Source organism: Euphorbia lathyris, chromosome 5 (genome assembly GCF_963576675.1).
Source record: "Euphorbia lathyris chromosome 5, ddEupLath1.1, whole genome shotgun sequence".
NCBI classification, from domain to species: domain Eukaryota; kingdom Viridiplantae; phylum Streptophyta; class Magnoliopsida; order Malpighiales; family Euphorbiaceae; genus Euphorbia; species Euphorbia lathyris.
In genome coordinates, this window is record NC_088914.1 from 80,622,646 (window position 1) to 80,642,267 (window position 19,622).

At 30.6% G+C, this 19,622-nt stretch overlaps 1 pseudogene; it reads left to right on the top strand.

Moving 5' to 3' along the window:
- The first annotated feature begins 278 nt into the window (after positions 1-278).
- On the top strand, positions 279-3,652 carry LOC136228860 (pentatricopeptide repeat-containing protein At2g29760, chloroplastic-like; annotated as a pseudogene).
- Positions 3,653-19,622: the final 15,970 nt, after the last annotated feature.

Consider the following 19,622-nt stretch of genomic DNA (forward strand, 5'->3'; position numbering starts at 1 on the left):
ATATCAATTTGAGTAAGTTTGGCTAATGAAACATGTGATAAGAAAGATAAAATGATCTTTTAATAGTGGCGGAACCACGAGGGCAAAACAGCAGGGGAGGTCGACTTCCCCCTCTAGATCTGCAATGCACATGACGCACCACATCATACGTGCCCCGTGTCAATAGTTTGATGAACTTGCTCTAAATATTTGATCGAAAAATCGACTCACGTATTCTTTAATTGTTAAATTTAACAAAACACAGAACCCTGTATAAAAACCTTTAGGATCTGCTTGGATGAAGGTTTCACAAGGTTCATTAAAAAGAAGAGAGGAAAGGGGATGGAAGGGGAATATTTTTACAAATCTACTATATTACAGTGTTTATTTTTATACTTTCCCCATTAATTAATTATCTTGAAATAATCGATCCCATCTTTACTAGAGAAAACTCTAAATTTAAAACAAACAATAGCCAAATCATTGATTTGGCGGTTGTGTTCCTAGCTATGCTCTTCCCTTTGACATATTTGACCGTTGCTTCCCGCCTTAACCATACCCTTAGCTCCATACACCAATTCAAGTCTCAAATTCACCATACTCTTCATTCATTGCTGGAGATATGTCTCTCAATGAATCAATTGAAGCAAATCCATGCCCATATCATTCTTAATGACCTTACTGATCAAATTCTCACCCTCGGCAAGTTAATCTCTTTCTCCGCTGTATCTCACGCTGGCAATCTTCACTATGCTCACCTTGTGTTTGATACAATTCCTCACCCGAATAAATTCATGTATAATAGTCTAATTAGGGGTTATTCCAGTAGTAATAATCCGATTAACTCTATACTACTCTACCGCCAGATGATTCAATCGGGCTATTCGCCGAATCAGTTCACTTTCCCTTTTGTACTTAAAGCTTGTGCTTCTGAATCAGCATATTGGTGGTGTTTGCTTATCCATGGCCAATCTGAGAAGTTGGGGTTTGGCTCTCATGTTTATGTGAAAAACGGTCTGATAAATGCCTATGTTGGCTGTGGTTTTATACATTTTGCCGGCCAATTGTTTGATAATATGTCTGAGAGGACTTTAGTTTCTTGGAATTCTATGATTGGTGGGTACTCCAAAATGGGTTTGTACAGGGAAGCTTTTTTATTGTTTAGAGAGATGAGAGAAACCGGAATGGAGCCTGATGAGTTTACTTTAGTTAGCTTGCTTTTGGTATGCGCAGATAGATGTAATATTGACTTGGGCAGATTTGTGCATTTATATATTGAGGTTACAGGAATGGAGATAGATTTAATTGTGAGAAACGCTCTTCTGGATATGTATGCGAAGTGTGGGCAGTTGCAATCTGCTGAGAGAGTTTTTGAGAGAATGCCTGATAAAGATGTAGTCTCTTGGACTTCTATGGTTAGTGCATATGCTAGAGATGGGCGTATTGAATTTGCTCGGCGAATATTTGACCGAATGCCCACGAAGAATGTGATTTCTTGGAATTCAATGATGTCTTGTTATGTTCAGCAAGGTCAATGCAGAGAAGTTCTAGATATGTTCAAGGAGATGCGTAATTTGGGGGTGGTGCCTGATGAGGCCACTCTACTTTCTGTTCTTTCAGCCTGCAGTCAAACTGGTGATTTGGTTATGGGAAAGAAAATCCACGATTTCATATGCAACAATAATTGCATACCTAGCATTACTCTATGCAACTCGCTAATAGACATGTATGCAAAGTGTGGCGCCCTTCACGACGCCATGAATGTCTTTAACGAGATGACTAATAAGAATTTAGTGTCTTGGAATTCATTAATTGGCGCTCTTGCTTTACATGGTTGTGGATTAGAAGCTGTCAAGCTTTTTGAAAATATGCAAGCTGATGGTATTTGGCCTGATGAGATAACCTTCACAGCGTTGCTTTCTGCTTGTAATCATAGTGGTCTTTTAGACATTGGGCGTCATTACTTTGACAAAATGAGCACTGAATACGGGATTGTACGTCAAATTCAGCACTATGCATGCATAGTTGATCTTCTTGGAAGAGGAGGTCTCTTGGATGAAGCAGTTGGGATTATACAACAAATGCCAATGAAACCAGATATTGTAATTTGGGGAGCTTTACTAGGTGCTTGTAGGACTCATGGAAATGTTGAGCTAGGGAAACAAGTCGTAAAACAGTTGATGGATTTGGAGCCACAAAGTTCAGGGGTTTATGTGCTGCTCTCAAATTTGTATTCTGAAAATGGAAGGTTGGAAGACGCCAAGAACATGTGGAAACTAATGGATGAACATGCAATCATCAAGACTAGAGGAATTAGCGCAATTGAAGTTGAGGGCTGTCTTAATGAATTCATGGTTGATGACAAGAGACTTGAGGTTTCAAGCAACATAACTCCTTGCTTGATCAGCTAACTGATCATCTGAAGTCGGTAGAACATTCATGCTACATCTCAAGTTTGTGTTCAGAAATGCAGGAATTATAGTGGCAAAACGCTTCAAAAATTTAGTGTGGGAGCAAACAAACAGTGTCAATTAACTAGAACCATCAAACTATCTGATTCAAATTAGCTATTATCCACAATTTGAAAGAGTATGGAAGTGGAACAACCAACTGTGGAAGTTTCAAAATTAACACTCATCTACTCAGCCAGTCCAACTCACTTTCCGTCCACAACTAGAAAGAGTGTGGCAGTGGACAAAGCTTCTTCCGGGATTTGCAAAATGAACACAAATCTGTCATATCAATGCAGCTGCATTTTCCTGTTCTCTCTTTAAGGCACCATTTATGCATTTTGGGTTTTCCGACTTCAAGTTTGTTTCAATAGCTGAAGGTTGGCCAGAGAAACTAAAGTCAGAAACGAATGAAACTTACCTATCTATACGAAGTTGCTACTCAGTCTACACTTCTACTTCGGAAAACAAAGGTCATTATCAATACTTATGGTAATCTCTTTCCGTTCTATTTTCCTTTTCATGTTATTTAAAAATATTTTGCACTTCTTTGAGCCTCATTGTTGGATCTGATTTTTATTTAGATGCTTCTCATATTTGGTCTTTTCAGATGGAAATGGTTTGAACTCAGCAAATAATGTCAGTTTATTATTCAGTGCTACAGAATTTTCTACTCGAGAGAGTCCGCACATCAAAAGACTGAAGAGAATACGAGTTTTAAGATTTCCCTTCCAGCATGAAAGCAGAAAAAGGACTCATAAGTTAGTCTTCTTCACATTTTTCAACATTTAGCTTCACTTTTTTCGACATTTAGTTTTCTTAACTTGTCTCAATATGCTTCAAATATGGTAAATATTATCATCAAATTGTCCTACTCATAATTCATACTTGCATTTCTTTTATAGTGTATTCCTAATGGTTAATGTTCTCCTTATCAGAGATTAATATAAGATCGATGATTGGACCTTAACTATCATCTTGAGCTGTTGGTTCAAATGGTTTCATGACATGGTATCAGAGCCTTTTGGAGAGGGTTCGAGTCTTGGCAATCTCATTAATTTGTGGAATTAAAAACACATGGCGGGTTGGGATGTGTTGTACACGCTGCAAGCCCAAGGGGCATTTGCGTGTGGGGGTGTGTCAGAGATTAATATAAGATCTATGATTGGACCTTAACTATCAGCTTGAGCTTTTAGTTAAACGGTTCCATGACACTCCTAATTTGAAAATATTCATTAATGTCAACCACAAAGCTGATTCACTTCTCATCAACCTTCTTGTGGTTCTGTTGTACATCTTGTAAATCAAAATACAAGATGTATGAGTTTTAAGAGCAACAAATTTTGGTGTCTTTCCTAATATGAGTTTTCAAGATCTAGTATTTATGGTCATCAGCCTTCTCAACAAAAACACGAATGTGCCAGTTAAGTCTATGAAACAGTTAAGTTTCTCTAGGAACTATCATTTACTACTACTTTTTATTCTGCAATAAATAAAATAGAAACCAAGCCTCATTGTTAAGAAAAGTCTATGATATTGAAGAGTTCACACTAATGAGCACTTAACATAAATCCGAAGATCAAACAAAGCAGAAAAGGATACTCATCCTGTAACTAGATTCCAAGCTAACTGCTGGAAAGGAGAATCAGAATCTGATACAGAACTAGGACCTGATTCCGATTTGGGGCTAGCTGAACCGAAGGTATCCATGCCATCACAGGTTTTGAGAAAAGGCAAACCATGCTGGTGCAATGTTCTAAGGCTGATTAAGTATTATTAGTGAAAAAGATCAACATTCTTGGAAACTTTGCATTGAGTTTTTTTAATACAAAGACATTGAAACATAAATTACTCATTCTGTTCATTGATAGGTTGCTGATACAGAACTAAGCAGTAGTAAACCTATTTCGGCCCAAGTGTCTCAAAGCCCTAGAGTACTAAGGGTATATACCAGAAGGCCCAAGGGCAATGGGGTAAAAGAGGTATGAGTTGGCAAAGTTAGTTAGACCTTGGGAGCAGTGAAGTTTGTTATGTATTCTAGAGGGTGTGTAGGTAAGAGTACGGATAGTGATCTCCAATTTTGGCTCTTAGCTTTCAAGCTTTGAGAGAGGGATAGTCCCTGGAAATCCTTTGTTAATGTTCTTTCTTGAGTAATACCTTTTATCAATATATTTCAGATCTTCTTCTTATTCTTCTATTTCTTATTTGATTACCTGTAATTTCTTTATATTTCAAGTTGAGATTCTCAACAGTTGCTTGAAGAATCACATGGACCCTGTTATTTCACCAAATTAGACTTCGGCTTCGGATAATTCATATGCATACTAGTGATATTCCTAAAACAAGTTTTCGACTCTTCATAGGGACTGAGTCCAACTCTATCTTTTTGTTAAATTGGTTAACCGTAAATATAGGATTTGTGTATATCTTAGTTTGTTAACAAGTCTATCTAGTATCAACCTCTGTACTCTTTATATACGTTTAAACACTAATGAAAGAATTATCTCTTCTATCCTGATACCTCTGATACCTCATGGAGAAGTTACTCTAGAAAAGCAGTATTTGTAACAGCCTGGTCTAATATAATGTATATTTTGTTTGTTTTGGTCCAAATCCCACTTATTGAACCTCATGGCTTTAAAACACATCTATATTAGGGGTGACAACGGGACAGGGCAAGGATAGGTATGCATTCTCCACTCGGACCCAACACTTGCAAGGACGGATTCGAGGAATCCCCAAGAAAAGGTTCAGGAATTCTTTTTGCTCCATTCCCGCCTCTCATGGATGCCCACGGCTGACAAAAAAAACCTCATCCCCAAGAAAAAAAACTAAAAAATAATTCATTACTGCTCCTAAATAGAGCTTTGGCTCTATGTCTATCATGTTGCTTAATATAGAGATCATTTCGTTTTGCTCAACATGATTCACAACAATTATGGTTCTGTATTCTTGGTCTTCTGATATTAAGACTTGTTACTGTTATAAAGCCTATTTTCTCTTACATGTTATATTAATTTTACTAAAACAGTTAAAGCTTAATTAGAAGAATAATTTCGGGGATTCCAACAGGGATTTATTCGGGGGTGGGGCGGTGATCTCCGCGGTTCGGGGTATTCTATCCTTGAATATTTCGGTGATTCCCTGCCCCGATGCTTGAAAATTCTACTAAAGGAAAAATTATTCATCCTCCAGGAAAGAAGCAAGGAAAGAACAAAAATAGATTTTCATAATTGTTGATACAGGTATGAGTTCATAATTAGAAGATCTTTGTTATATATGATATGGATTACTTTATTTAATAAATCCATTATACCTAGAATGAATATGTCAAATCATGAACCAATTCCAAATCCAAAAATGTTTTATACTTAATTAAAGTATATAAATCCAAAACATAAACTATTATCTTAAATTGATTTTGTACTAGTTCATGAATGCCTATAATTATTGGCTCCACCAATTAGATTGGAGGATGAATGTAATGATATTATGATCCAAAATTTTATTTATTTTTATATATATTATATTGATGCATATAATAAAAATGTAAATCTCCAGGGATTTAGGTATAAAAATATAGTGTGTGACAACCTAGAATATCCAGGATATCTAACTCAAATAATTTAGATTAAAGTCTTTGATGCTGTCCCTAATCTATGTCAAATTGTGAGTTTTTTTTTCTTGCCGGTTGTTGAGTGTAGGTGGAATAGAAAACGGCTAAGAGTTGGCTACTCTAAAAATGTGAATAATGTTGACTTGGTAGTATTTTATATGTTCATCCAGGATAACAATTATTAAAATCTATATGCAAATTAAAATAAGGATTGTAAATTTAATTATTGGTTGAAGTGTTTGCGCTTTGTGGTTTCTCACATCTTCAGATAGGGAATCGGGTCACTGACGCCCTAGCAAAATACAGTCACAACATTACTTCTCTCTAGTGGTGGGATTCATTCCCTTCCTTTTGCAATTCTTTCATTTAGGATGAAATTATGTAAACAAATGACTAACTCACCCCAAAAGGTACCTCAAAGGGTGAGGATTCCCTCACATATTTAAGGAGCGATATAGCTTCCTCATTTAGCAATGTGGGATGTTTAACACGCCCTCTTACGACCAATTCATTTGGTGCGTGACGCTAATATCAGCGGGAGCCCCAACATTGAACCATGGCTCTGATACCATGTAAACAAAGGTCTAACTCACCTCAAAAGTTGAGGATTACCTCACATATTTAAGGAGCCATATAGCTTTCTCATTTAGCAATGTGGGATGTTTAACACGTCCCCCTCACGCCCAAGTCATTTGGTGCGTGACGCTAATATCAGCGGGAGCCTCAACATTGAATCATGGCTCTGATACCATGTAAACAAAGGCCTAACTTACCTCAAAATGTACCTCAAAGGGTGAGGATTACCTCACATATTTAAGGAGCCATATAGCTTTCTCATTTAGCAATGTGGGATTTAACACTTTAGTAGAATTGAGCAATTTAGATTTGTTTAGCTTCATCCTCTTTTTCTCGGGGTTGTTTTCTTTTTCATTTGTAACTCTTTTCTATTTTCTCTCTAATATATTTTGGGCTCGCGGTTTGGAGGTCTTCTGGTAATACCAACCTAATTGGGCTGCTCGGTGCCTCTTTCCCGTTTCCTCCTATTTTTTTAAAAAAATAAGGGTTGTAAATTCGGATTTTCGTGTTATATCGTGTATATGCTATATCAACTAAGATTGGTTTGAGTGGTTAAAGGCATCAGGTTGCTTAAACTAGAGATCTCAAGTTTGAGTCCCAAAACTTTAATTAAGGGAGAATCCGTTTATATAACTTTTTTTTTTTTTTGAAAAATTTAATTAAATATCTTATTTCGTTTCTACTTTTGGTATGTTTCTATGTCTTATGTCTTTAGTTATATATATGCAGAGAAGTTTGGGTGATATTAAATTGGATAATTGATCTTTAATTAAACTAATAATTTGGTTTTAGATTTTCACCATATTTTAATTTATGCGCACGCACTTGATGGTGAGCAATGCTAATAGAATATTTTTGTTTTTGGATTAATTTCATGATCCAATTATTTAAGTTGGACAATACATTACTAGTGGATGGCTCCATGTGCAAGATATTATATAATAATTTAGGCATGAACAATACATTAATAATTGTACATTGTAGAATTAAAAATAACAAAATAGATGGCAAATAAAATTTAAATATGTAGCAACATATAAAGTATGTGGTAAATAAAATTTAAACGTGCGATAATTTACATATAAGTTTTATAATTTTCGGTCTAATCAAAAGCTAAATTAAGGGTCCGTTTGATTCAGCTGTTAGTTAGTAATTGTTGCGGTTGTTGTTAGTTTTTTTGCTGTTGCAGTAAGCTGATAACGGTTTAATTACTAGTATTTGGTAAAATTATAGTAAACTGTTGATGTTCGGATTTAAAATGTCTAAAATGGACATGTTTTAAATTAATCAACGATGAAATTATAAAAAGGAAAATATGAATAAATGCCCATAATATTTACAACTAGGAATAATTTTACTCTTAACGTCTAAAATGGTACAATTTTACCCATAACGTTGGCAGCTAAGAGTAATTTTACCCCGAATATTAGCAAGTTGAGTCGATTTCAGATATTATTAGAAAATATATATATTTTATTTTTTATTCTACACCAATTGCATATATCAGTAGTTTTAAAAAAAAAGATTTCATATTTTTTTTGATTTAATAATAAAATTGAAAATTAATATCTATAAATTCGGCGGAATATTTGAATTTTTTTTGTCCAACTTGTACAAAAGATTATATTTTGTTTTTTTTCTTAAAAAAATTCATGTCTAATCATATGTTTGTGATCTGTTACTAACGGCCGTCTAAAACTTTTTGGGGCCCCTGTGCTAAATTTTTCTTAAACCCTTAATAATTAATAGAATTTTGTATTAAGGTTGTAAATTTTGAATGATTGATATTTAAATCACATGCGCACTCAATGTAATGAAAACGTGTAAATAAATCTTATTACATTATGTTATTATTATTTTTTTTCAGCTAATATCTATATTTGACTATATTTGACTAAGCACGTCTTAAATTTTGGGGCCCTTTTAATTTTGAGGCCCTGTGCATTAGAGCTCCTTGCACACCCTCATCTACTCCCCTGCTAACGATGATAAAAGAAATAGTACATATGTCAAGTGTAGATGACAATATTCGTGACCAAGAAGGCAGTTTGATAAAATATTTTCCAAATTGACACAACTTGTCAATGTTAGGGGTTAAATTGATTTTGGCTGCCAACATTAGGAGTATAATTGCACCATTTTAGATGTTAAAGGTAAAATGTTCCTACCTATAAATGTTAGGGGTGTTATTGCACCTTATCCTATTATAAAATAAAAAAAATATGTTATACAAATTAATAAAAATAATCTATATAAAAAATAAAAAAATTATTGAACGTAACAAAATTTTATTCTTCCGGTAATTATGTTGTAGAAATATAAATAATGTTAAAAAATAAACATATTTTGTGAAAATAAGAAGGATAATTTTGTCAATAACAACATTAGGACCAAATAAGAGCTTTTCGTGAAACACTCCATAACGCTGCAGTTTCTAGAAAAAAGGTTAAACGTTGTGGTTATATAAACCTAACCGAACGTTATATTTCATGTGGTTTGGAGTGAAACACTAAACGTTCTTTCGAAAAGCTAAAATAAACATCCTCTAAAAAATTAATTTGCATTTTATTAATATTGATAAATCAATTGCTATATATTATTACCAAGTCAGATATTAAAATGCAAACACCATTATTATTTTTTAAAAGTCCAAATGTGAAAGAATGTTTAAAAGTTAATTAAATCCATAAAGGTATTATGAAAAGAGACAAAAGACAACCTTGCATTGGCCAAAAGTGATAATTAGGAAGGAAGTTTCTTAGTAATGACAATTGCAAACTTTATAATGTGAAATCCCATTACTAAAATGCTTGCTTGCTTGCAGTCAAAGATACTGTTAGAAATATTGTCTACATTGCATAAGCCCATTAAGGATCTAATTGTAATTTTTAATTTGGATTAATTAGATTCTAATTAATGTGATTTATTATAAATATATAATTAGTGTTTTTATGCTGGTTGTTGGGTTTTACTATTTGGTAATGCCAACTATTTATGTTTCTCCCTCAATTCTGCAATCAAACACTGTGCTTCCTACTTGCTTTCGAATCTCATCATTTCTCAGCTTACTTCTTTTTTCTTTCTCTCCATAAAATCATTGTACATTCCAAGCTACATGTGTTATATATATATATATATAGTTGACCAATTCAAAATTAACCTTTTTTTTGTGGGTGATAATTAAAATAAATAAATTTTATTTACTAATATTCTTTTTGAATTTTGTTGTTTTTTTATTAAATTTTTTATTTTTTATATTTAATTTTTGGATTTATATCACAATGTGCATTCAACTTTCATATCTAAATGGATGTAAAAAATGAAAGTTTTACAAATATAATTATAAGTGCTTAAAGATTCAATATATAATAAAATAAACATTAGAGGGTTAACAAAATGAAATTAAAATGTTGATGAAGATAAAAACATTTTACCATTAAAAGTATTGATCTCTGTTGATGCGGAGCATTTCATCAAGGGTTCGAGTCGCGGAAAAAGGAATCGGCGAAGTGGACGAGACACGAGGTAAGATTGGACGCGTGGGGTAAATGGCCAAAATTGGCCAGAATTGCCCCCACACAGCGTGTAGGAGTGTGGGGCTACTCCTGCCCAAAACTTATGAGTTAGGAGCTAGGCGAGTGGTTCCACCATTGACGACGACATGTTTTTTTCGCACGGAAAAAATCACTTTCAGTGATAGAATGTTGATTTTTAGCGACAGCGAATCAGTTTTTCAGACCAAGAAAAAGATACACGCAAGGTTAGGCGACCAAGGCTGCCACAGTTACTTACATCTCTTAATCACAGTTATACCATTTAACCTTATTATTTGTACTTTTGTCTTAATTTCCTAAATGCCATTTTGGCATTTCCTTGCTACTCTACCTCTTATCCCTCTTTATTATTTATAACCCTAGTTAGCCTTTTTAGAGGGTGTTTGTTTCAGTTTTTCGGAAGAGCGTATAGCATTTCACTCCAAACCGCAGAAAATATAGCATTTGGTTAGGTTTATATAACCGCAACGTTTAGCATTTTCTCTGGAAACTGCAGCGTTTTGGAGTTTTTCATAAACATCTGTTTGTAGTTATTTGTTATTGACAAAATTATTATTTTTATTTTCATAAAATATGTTTATTTTTTAACATTATTTATATTTCTACAATATAATTACCAGAAGAACAAGGTTTTTTTGCGTTCAATAAATTTTTTATTTTTTATATAGATTATTTTTATTAATTTATATAACATATTTTTTATTTTATAATAGGATAAGGTGCAAAAATATCCCTAACATTTATAGCTAGAAGCAATTTTACCCTTGACGTCTAAAATGATGCAATTATACTCCTAATATTGGCAGCCAAAAGCAATTTTACCTCTAACATTGACAAGTTGAGTTAATTTGAGAAATAATTTATCAAACTATCTTTTTGGTCATGAATAATCTACACTTCACATGTGCACCATTTTATCATCGTTAGTAACAGATCACAAACATATGATTAGACGTGAATTTTTTTCAAGAAAATAAAAAGAATATAATGTCTTTTGTACGAGTTGGACAAAAAAAATCCAAATATTTCACCGAATTTATAAATATTAATTTTCAATTTTATTATATTAATCACGAAAAAATATGAAATCTCTACTGATATGTGCAATTGGTGTACAATAAGAAATAAAATATCTATGTTTTCTAATAATATCTGAAATCGACCTAACTTGTCAATGTTAGGGGTAAAATTGCTTTTAACTGCCAGTATTATAGGTAAAATTGCACCATTTTAGACGTTAAGAGTAAAATTGTTTCTAGTTGTACACGTTATGAGCATTTTTTCACATTTCTCTTTTATAATTTCATCGTTTATTAATTTAAAACATGTCCATTTTAGACATTTTAAATCCGAACACCAATAGTTCAATATAATTTTACTAAACACTAATAATTAAACAGTTAATAACAAACAGCCAGCAGCTTACTGCAACTACAAACAGGTAACAACAACCGCAACAGCTATTAGCTAACAGCTGAACCAAACAGGCCCTTAGTCTTTTACCTTTCATTTTGATGAACTATATAAGCTCATTTATTTGTAAAGATATTAAACTTTTTATCAATACAATTTATCATCTTCTTCATTGAAGTTTCTGAGGTTTCTAACCTTCAACAAAAGAGAATATCTATTTCCTACAGTTTTAGTTTGTAAAACCCGGGATTAAATCCTTCTAGTTAACATCTTTATTAGTACGATTAAAACTAACTCGTCCTGAAACCGATCTGTATCATCCTTTTGAGAATTTCTCAGTTCAGACTCTTTCTTTCACCGGTAACAATTTTGTTGTTGCGGATAAAATTTACAAAATATTATCTAACTTGAGATAATAGTTTATTATGTAATTGATTTGAACAAAAAAATATCACTTTCAATTTGTGAGACCCAATTAATATTTTAATATTAGTAATGGATTAATTTTTTTAATAAATTATTCAAAATATTAAATTAATTGGATTAATTAATATTTAAATTAATAAATTATATAAAAAAACTAATTATGAAAATCGATAATAAAAAAATAAAATAAACATAATATTGAACTATATATATATATATATATATATATATATATGGGAGGGATCAAGTGAGAACCCTCCCCTAAGTGAGAACCACCAAAAACTACGTAGTTTTGAGTAGGAAAATTAAGAAAAAATGTTGCTACTTATTTAATTCCTTTATATTTTTGTAATTTATGTTACATAGGAAAATATATTTTTTAAAACATACGTTAGAACATATATTTTAACTTTTAAAACACGAACTATGAAGTTTAGAACGTACGACATATTTTTTAGAACATACGTTATGTTTTTTAGAACATGTGTTATGTTTTTTCGAACATGAGTTATAAATTATATTATAGAACAAATGAAAAAACGATCCAGATATCTACTAATTTTTAGAACATTATACTTAATTTTTAGAACACAAACTATATATTTTTTTAAACATACGTTATAACATATATTTTAACTTTTAAAACACGAACTATGAAGTTAGAACGTACGACATATTTTTTAGAACATACGTTATGTTTTTTAGAACACGTGTTATGTTTTTTCGAACATGAGTTATAAATTATATTATAGAACAAGTGAAAAAACGATCGAAATATCTACTGATTTTTTTAGAACATTATACTTAATTTTTGGAACACAAACTATATATTTTTTAAAACAAACGTTAGAACATATATTTTAACTTTTAAAACACGAACTATGAAGTTTAGAACGTACGACATATTTTTTAGAACATACGTTATGTTTTTTAGAACACGTGTTATGTTTTTTCGAACATGAGTTATAAATTATATTATAGAACAAATGAAAAACCGATCGAGATATCTACTGATTTTTTTAGAACATTATACTTAATTTTTGGAACACAAAATATAAACTTTAGAACATGCGTTATGTTTTTTAGAACATACATTATGTTATTTAGAATATGAGTGTTATAAATTATATTATAGAACAAATGTAAAAATGGTCCATATATTTACTATTTTTTTAAACATTATACTTAATTTTTAGAACACAAATTATAAAGTTTAGAATATATGTAACAATATTTAGAACACCGTCCTTAACATTTTAAAATATAAATTACAAAAATATAGAGGAATTAAATAAATAAGAAATTAGAGCATGTTTTTGCATTTTTTTCTATTAATAATTCATTATTATGCATATTTCTTTTTTTATTAATAATTTATTATTATGCACATTTAATTGATATTAATAAGTGCATGCATCAAATATTAAACAATGGAAGCTAAAAGGGTCGTAATATATTAAGCAGCGCGACAGATAATACACAAGAAAGATAATTGGCTCAGTGGTAAGTAGTGTGGAGTATAGATGTAGGGTCTCAGGTTTGATCCCCCTAGACAGTAGCTTTTTTTTTAAATTTTCTTACCCAAAACTACGTAGTTTTGGATGGTTCTCATATAAGGTGAGTTATCATCTAGGAAAGGGTTCTCACAAAAGCGTTCTGCTATATATATATATATATTGAAACTAATAAAATGGAAACCACACCCATTATCTTATTATTAGCAATATCTATCTTTTTTTCATAATAAGCAAGCTTGCTTATTCTTCTACCACTAAAACATGTATAAAAAAGGTCAACTCGGAATAAGTAATCCCTTTATAATTCAATTAGAAAGAAGGATGTAGATGCTCAAATTTGCCAAAATAAATAAATAAAAAGCCTGAAAAGAATTATTAAAAATATATAAATAAATGCTAAAGGTAATCGGCTCATGTACTTTGATGTGAACTCTTTTTAGCTTTTGTGGTTCTACTTTTTGCTTAAACTATTATTTTACCCACATCTATTAATAGTATTTGCATTTTGCCTCCTAAATTGTTATTTTGTGCCATCAACTCCATTGTCTATAAAAAAGAAAATAAAAATATATATATATATATATATATATATATATATTTATTTATTTATTTGTCTCCAGATCTATTTATTTAGTACATACATTGATACCTTGCTATGTAGCAATTAATCACATTTTGTCCAATTCAGACAAAAATTAGCGTGTATATAAAGAGTTTTGTTTACATTCGATGTTAAGATATTCCACAAATATACATAGTTTCCTCAAATTTCATATAATATCACATGAGAACCACTTATTTTTCTACTTTTATATAACTTTTTAAGAACATCAAATTTTTTCCACCCGATTAACAATTATCTTACACACACGATAACCAATTACACTTTTGTCGATTTAAGAAGTTAAAACTCCCAATTATTCGTACATAATTACATTATGCTAAGCATGGTGTACTACCAAAAGCATTTAAAATATTGAAATAGGAAGAATAATATAGTGACTACTAAAGGCTACAAAAAAAAGCAATTAAAAGAAAAGCATGATTGGCAGGTGTTTTTGGTAGAGAAAGCATAAATAATTGTTCCTACTATATATTAATTATTATATTTATATACTTTTTAGATTTTGAATGGTAGGAATTGAAGAAAAAAAGACCTTCTAAAAGTAGTTCATATGAATAAATTAAATTAAATTAAATTAAAGGGTCGAGATTCTTCATACCCAATTATATGATCATAAAAATAAAATAAAATAAAAGAGAGATTTCTTGATAATTAAGCAAAATATGGATGGTGAATAAAAAGTAGAATAAGAAGAAGTACAAATACCATTGTACTTCACTCTTTTACTTCGGCTTCAAGAAACTTAAAAACATGTTTTTATTAAAATATATAAATTGTTTTTTCTTGTTTCTTTTATCACCTATACTTTTATTTCATACGGCTCCATCATCTCATCCTTTTCTGCTTCGTACATTATAATTTATGAAACACTTATTGACTAAAAAGTTAATTCAGTCCACCTTCAATGAATTTCAGACATGAGTTTAGTTTTCAATTATGAGAATATATTTTAACTTATTCTTATTAAATATAAATACATTTATAAAGAGAGATTTTATCACCGTCAGAGATTAATAAAAAATCTATAATTAGATTTTAACTATCTGATTGAGCTTAAGTAAAAAAAAAACAACTATCTGATTGAGCTTGTGTTCAAATAGATTGATTTGATTTTATAAATTCTAGTACATTATAATTTATGAAACTCTTATTTAGTAAAAATTTAATGCAATCCACCTTTAATGAATTTCAGACATGGGCTTAGTTTATAGTTCAATTCCTACTAAATATATCTATAAAGAGAGATTTTATGGGAATTTTGTTGTTGCGAAAATTGGTCTCCTATCGTGTCATTTGGATCCTCTGTTCGCTAAAAGTTTAGGAGTTAAAGAGACATTAAGTTGGCCAAAGGATAACTAGTGTAAAGATTTGTTGGTGAAAATATACCTTCAATCTTTTGTTATAGCATTTTAATATCAACAACAATCAACTTCTTTATTAGAATTATTATGTACGAATTCAAGATTCAATGACACGAGATGCTTGTGGTAGTCTACCAGGATTTATGAATGCTAATTGATAGTATTTTTTTTTAGTGTTTTTATATAAAAAAACATCATACACAGTTTTCATAAAAGTTCGGCAAAATTTTCAGCAACCTGTGGATGCTCAAGCCCCTCCTAACTCCCTTTGGATTGATCCGCCCATGTGTCTGATTGTAAATCCTTATTTAAGAATTTAGTTAGTTGTTCTATCAATCATGTTTCTAGATCAACGAATCAAATAATCTATGCTCTAGCAAAAGCAACTGATTCCATATCTCGCTATAGATTTTTTCTTGTAACATTTTAAGTAGTGATGTGTAATAATATTTTTTTCTTCTTTTAAAAAAAGCCGTCTATAAAGAGATATATGAAAGTTAATTCTCAATAAATCCCGATTAAAAATATTTGATAAAACATTAAGGATTCCTAATCATTTTGATTTTAGTGCATTGAATCAATAATTTTTTTATTTAACATATCATATCATTAATATTTTATTTTTAGTACATTAAACTTTTGATAAAAAAAATTATTTTTAATATAAAACTCGATTAACATAGTTATTCATTCATCTGTATTTAGAAGTTTTCACTTTTAACATTTCAAAAGTGATTTTTTTATGTCCATATAAAAATCTTATTTCGAATAGTAAAACATAACAAATAAAATTAGTAACTTTTTTAACCGAAATTTATATTCACAACTTGAAATAAAAATATTATATAGAGCAGCTAGGCGATAGAGTTCTCTTTGAGCGAAAAGAAAAAGAAGTTGTCTTCAGCTGAGATAGGGTTCTACTTATCCCTCTCTTTTTCTCTCTATCTTCCCCTCTTCTCTTATATAGATCTATTAAACATCAAATTTCATATTTTTACAGATCTACTCTGAGAGGGAAGAAGGAAATTTACATTCCTTCTTCCTCCTATAGTTTCCTACGCATTTAAAAATTTTTTTTTTTTTTTTGCTATTGTTATTTCATTTTATGATTTTTTTTTATCTGTAGTCTTTTTTTTCCGTGGATTTTATATTAACTTTAAAATATATGGTTATATTTCTCCGTCATTTTCTTACTATATTTTTTTAATATAAATATTTTCATAAAACAAAATTATATAATATAATATATCAATTATTTTAATAAAAGAAAAAAGAGCATCATGGTGAGAAGAGAGAAAGGAGACAGAATTTGCAGGGGGAAATACATACCCATACCCATAAAACAAAATGGTGGTGATGCATATGGATTGCGTGTATAAAGAACTAAACCCCAAAATAAGGAATAGTATCACACCATTCCCAAACACTCCCCTACCTTCTCTTTTACTTCGTGTCCCTCCCATTAATTTCCACGTGTTTTCTTATGTTCATTCCACGCCTCCACCATTTTTCCATGCTTTTATTTTCCCCTTCTCTCTTCTCCTCCTCTATTCCCCACCTCTCACCTGTCTAATATATTTCATATTGAAGGCTCGTTTGGTTCACTTGTTCCGATTATTTAGAATTACAAAACAAAAAAATCTGAAAAATAAAAATAAACGCACTCTCTGGAATTAACCAAAATAAGTAAATACTAATTTCAATACAAGAAAAGCAGGGTAAGGAATCCATGATAATATCTTTAGTGACTGTAAATAAATCTATGACCTTATTGGATCCACAAATCTAATTTAAAAAAAAAACTAGTTTTATGAGTATTTTTAATTAGTTTATTGTTTTATCTTTTTTCATTGACATTTTTACTCCTAATTATTATCTTTTAATTTAAATAAAGGTTTTATTATTTTTTTATTTGTCATTTTAGTCATGTTTGGTAAATAGCTTTTGAAGTTTGAGCCACTTTAGAAATTTTGACCAGTCAAGTGGTATTTAGTGAAGAGATATTTGAAAGAACTTATTGGGTCCAATAAACGAATTTTGAAAATGTTAGTTTTAGGAGTTTTTTCAATTAGCTTATTGCTCCATCTTTTTTCAATGATATTTTTACCTCTAATTACTAACATTTAATCCCAAATAAATGTTTTATCATGTCCTTATTTATCATTTTACATAAACAATTATTAGGAATCAGTTAAATTTCACTAAACAAGTTTACACAATCAACTAGTCAAATCAGTCAGTCAAATCAGCTAATAAAAAAATAATAATCAGCTAACACTTAGGGTCCGTTTTGTATACCGTAATACAATGTAATGTAATCAATGTCGTAATGTAATCAAAGTTGTAATGGAATGGTAATTCTATTACCATGTTTGGTTGACAATTATGGTGTAATGTAATAACCATTACAATATTTATATTTTCCTAATTAAATGTAATCATAAAATTTTATTTACATAATTAAAATCGACAAAAAACATGAAAAGCACGAAAAATGTGAAAAATCGAATAGAAATCAAATACAAAATTAAATTAACCGAAATCAATAAATTAGTATATAGTTTTCGCTTTTTCTTGTTTTTTTTTACATTTTTCTCGTTTCTTTTAATTTCCATTTTCAACAATTTTCACCGTTTTTTTAATTTCCATTTTGCAATATTTTTCACCGTTTTTCTATTTTCTCTTTTTTCCGGTTTTTCATTTTTCTTTTCATTTTTCACATTTTTTCGGTTTTTCGCTTTTTTTTCATTTTTCCCGTTTTCAATTTTCATTTTTTTCTACTTTTTGAGACGTGAGTAGGGGTGTGCATCGGTTCGGTTTAAACCGCATACCGAACCGAGTGAATTCGGTTTTTCGATTCGGTTTTTTTAACAATTCGGTTCGGCATCGGTTTTAATTTTAAGTGCATTTTGGTATTCGGTTCGGTTTGACAGAAAATGTAGAAAAAACCGAACCGCACCGAATGACATATATTTTACACACACACATATATATAGATATATTTTGGAAATATTTCAATTTTTTGTTGTTGTTGAGGTAAATTTAATGAGAAAATATAGTGATTTTTATTTGTTATTTTTAACTGAATTCGGTTTGTTCGGTTTAAACCGAACTGAACCGTATATTTCGGTTCAGTTTTAATTCGATTTTACCTATTATCTGGTTCGGTGTCGGTTTGAATTATTTTGATCATTTCGGTATTCGGTTTTTTTGATTCGATTCGGTTTTGTACCGATGCACACCCCTAGACGAGAGATTTGAGAAATGAGAGGTTAGATGACAATGTAATGAGAATTCAAGTCATTTTTCTATGTAATGGGGATTACAAGATTTCTTCAACAAAATTTAACTTAAGGTTTTCTCATTCCATTACAATGAAATTGTAATATGCAACCAAACATGGTAATGAGCCTTCAATGTAATGGTCATTCCATTACGAAGGTCATTACGTCTTATCAAACAGCACCTTAATGTAATCAATCAACAGTTATTTACCAAACATGATCTTTAAACAGCCATTGACAATCAAATAAATTTACACAATAAGCTAGTCTAATCAGATAATTAGTTAACTGCTAATATAATCTGCTATCATCTATTTGCAAACAGGATAAGGATCAAATTCAGGATTAAAAAAAATATATTTTTATCTATTTCTGTACAAATACTTTTTTTTTTGGTAGACAAGGAATGGCTAAACACCCCGGGGAAAAACAAAGCAGAAAAAACCGGAGTCAATTAGGCCTTGCACTTCTCAAATCAGCATGAAGAATGTTCAGAAAGCCTGCAGGCGGCCTATCACACTCGTGATGACCAAGGAAGAAATTTCCTACGAAATTCGTCAACCAATCCGCTGCTCAATTACCCTCTCGGTGGGTATTTCTGTACAAATACTGATGATGTAAAATGGTAATTAAGCTAAATTTTGTACTAGGTGAATAAAATTGAATTATTATTTCTTACCATGAGATTAAAATTAAACTGCCCCAATAACCCCAATTATTATCCCATCAATCTAAATAGCATATCACATTGCAATTTTAATAAGTTACTATACAAAAAAAAATTCATTTATCTTTCTTTCACAACATGTAAACTTCATTTT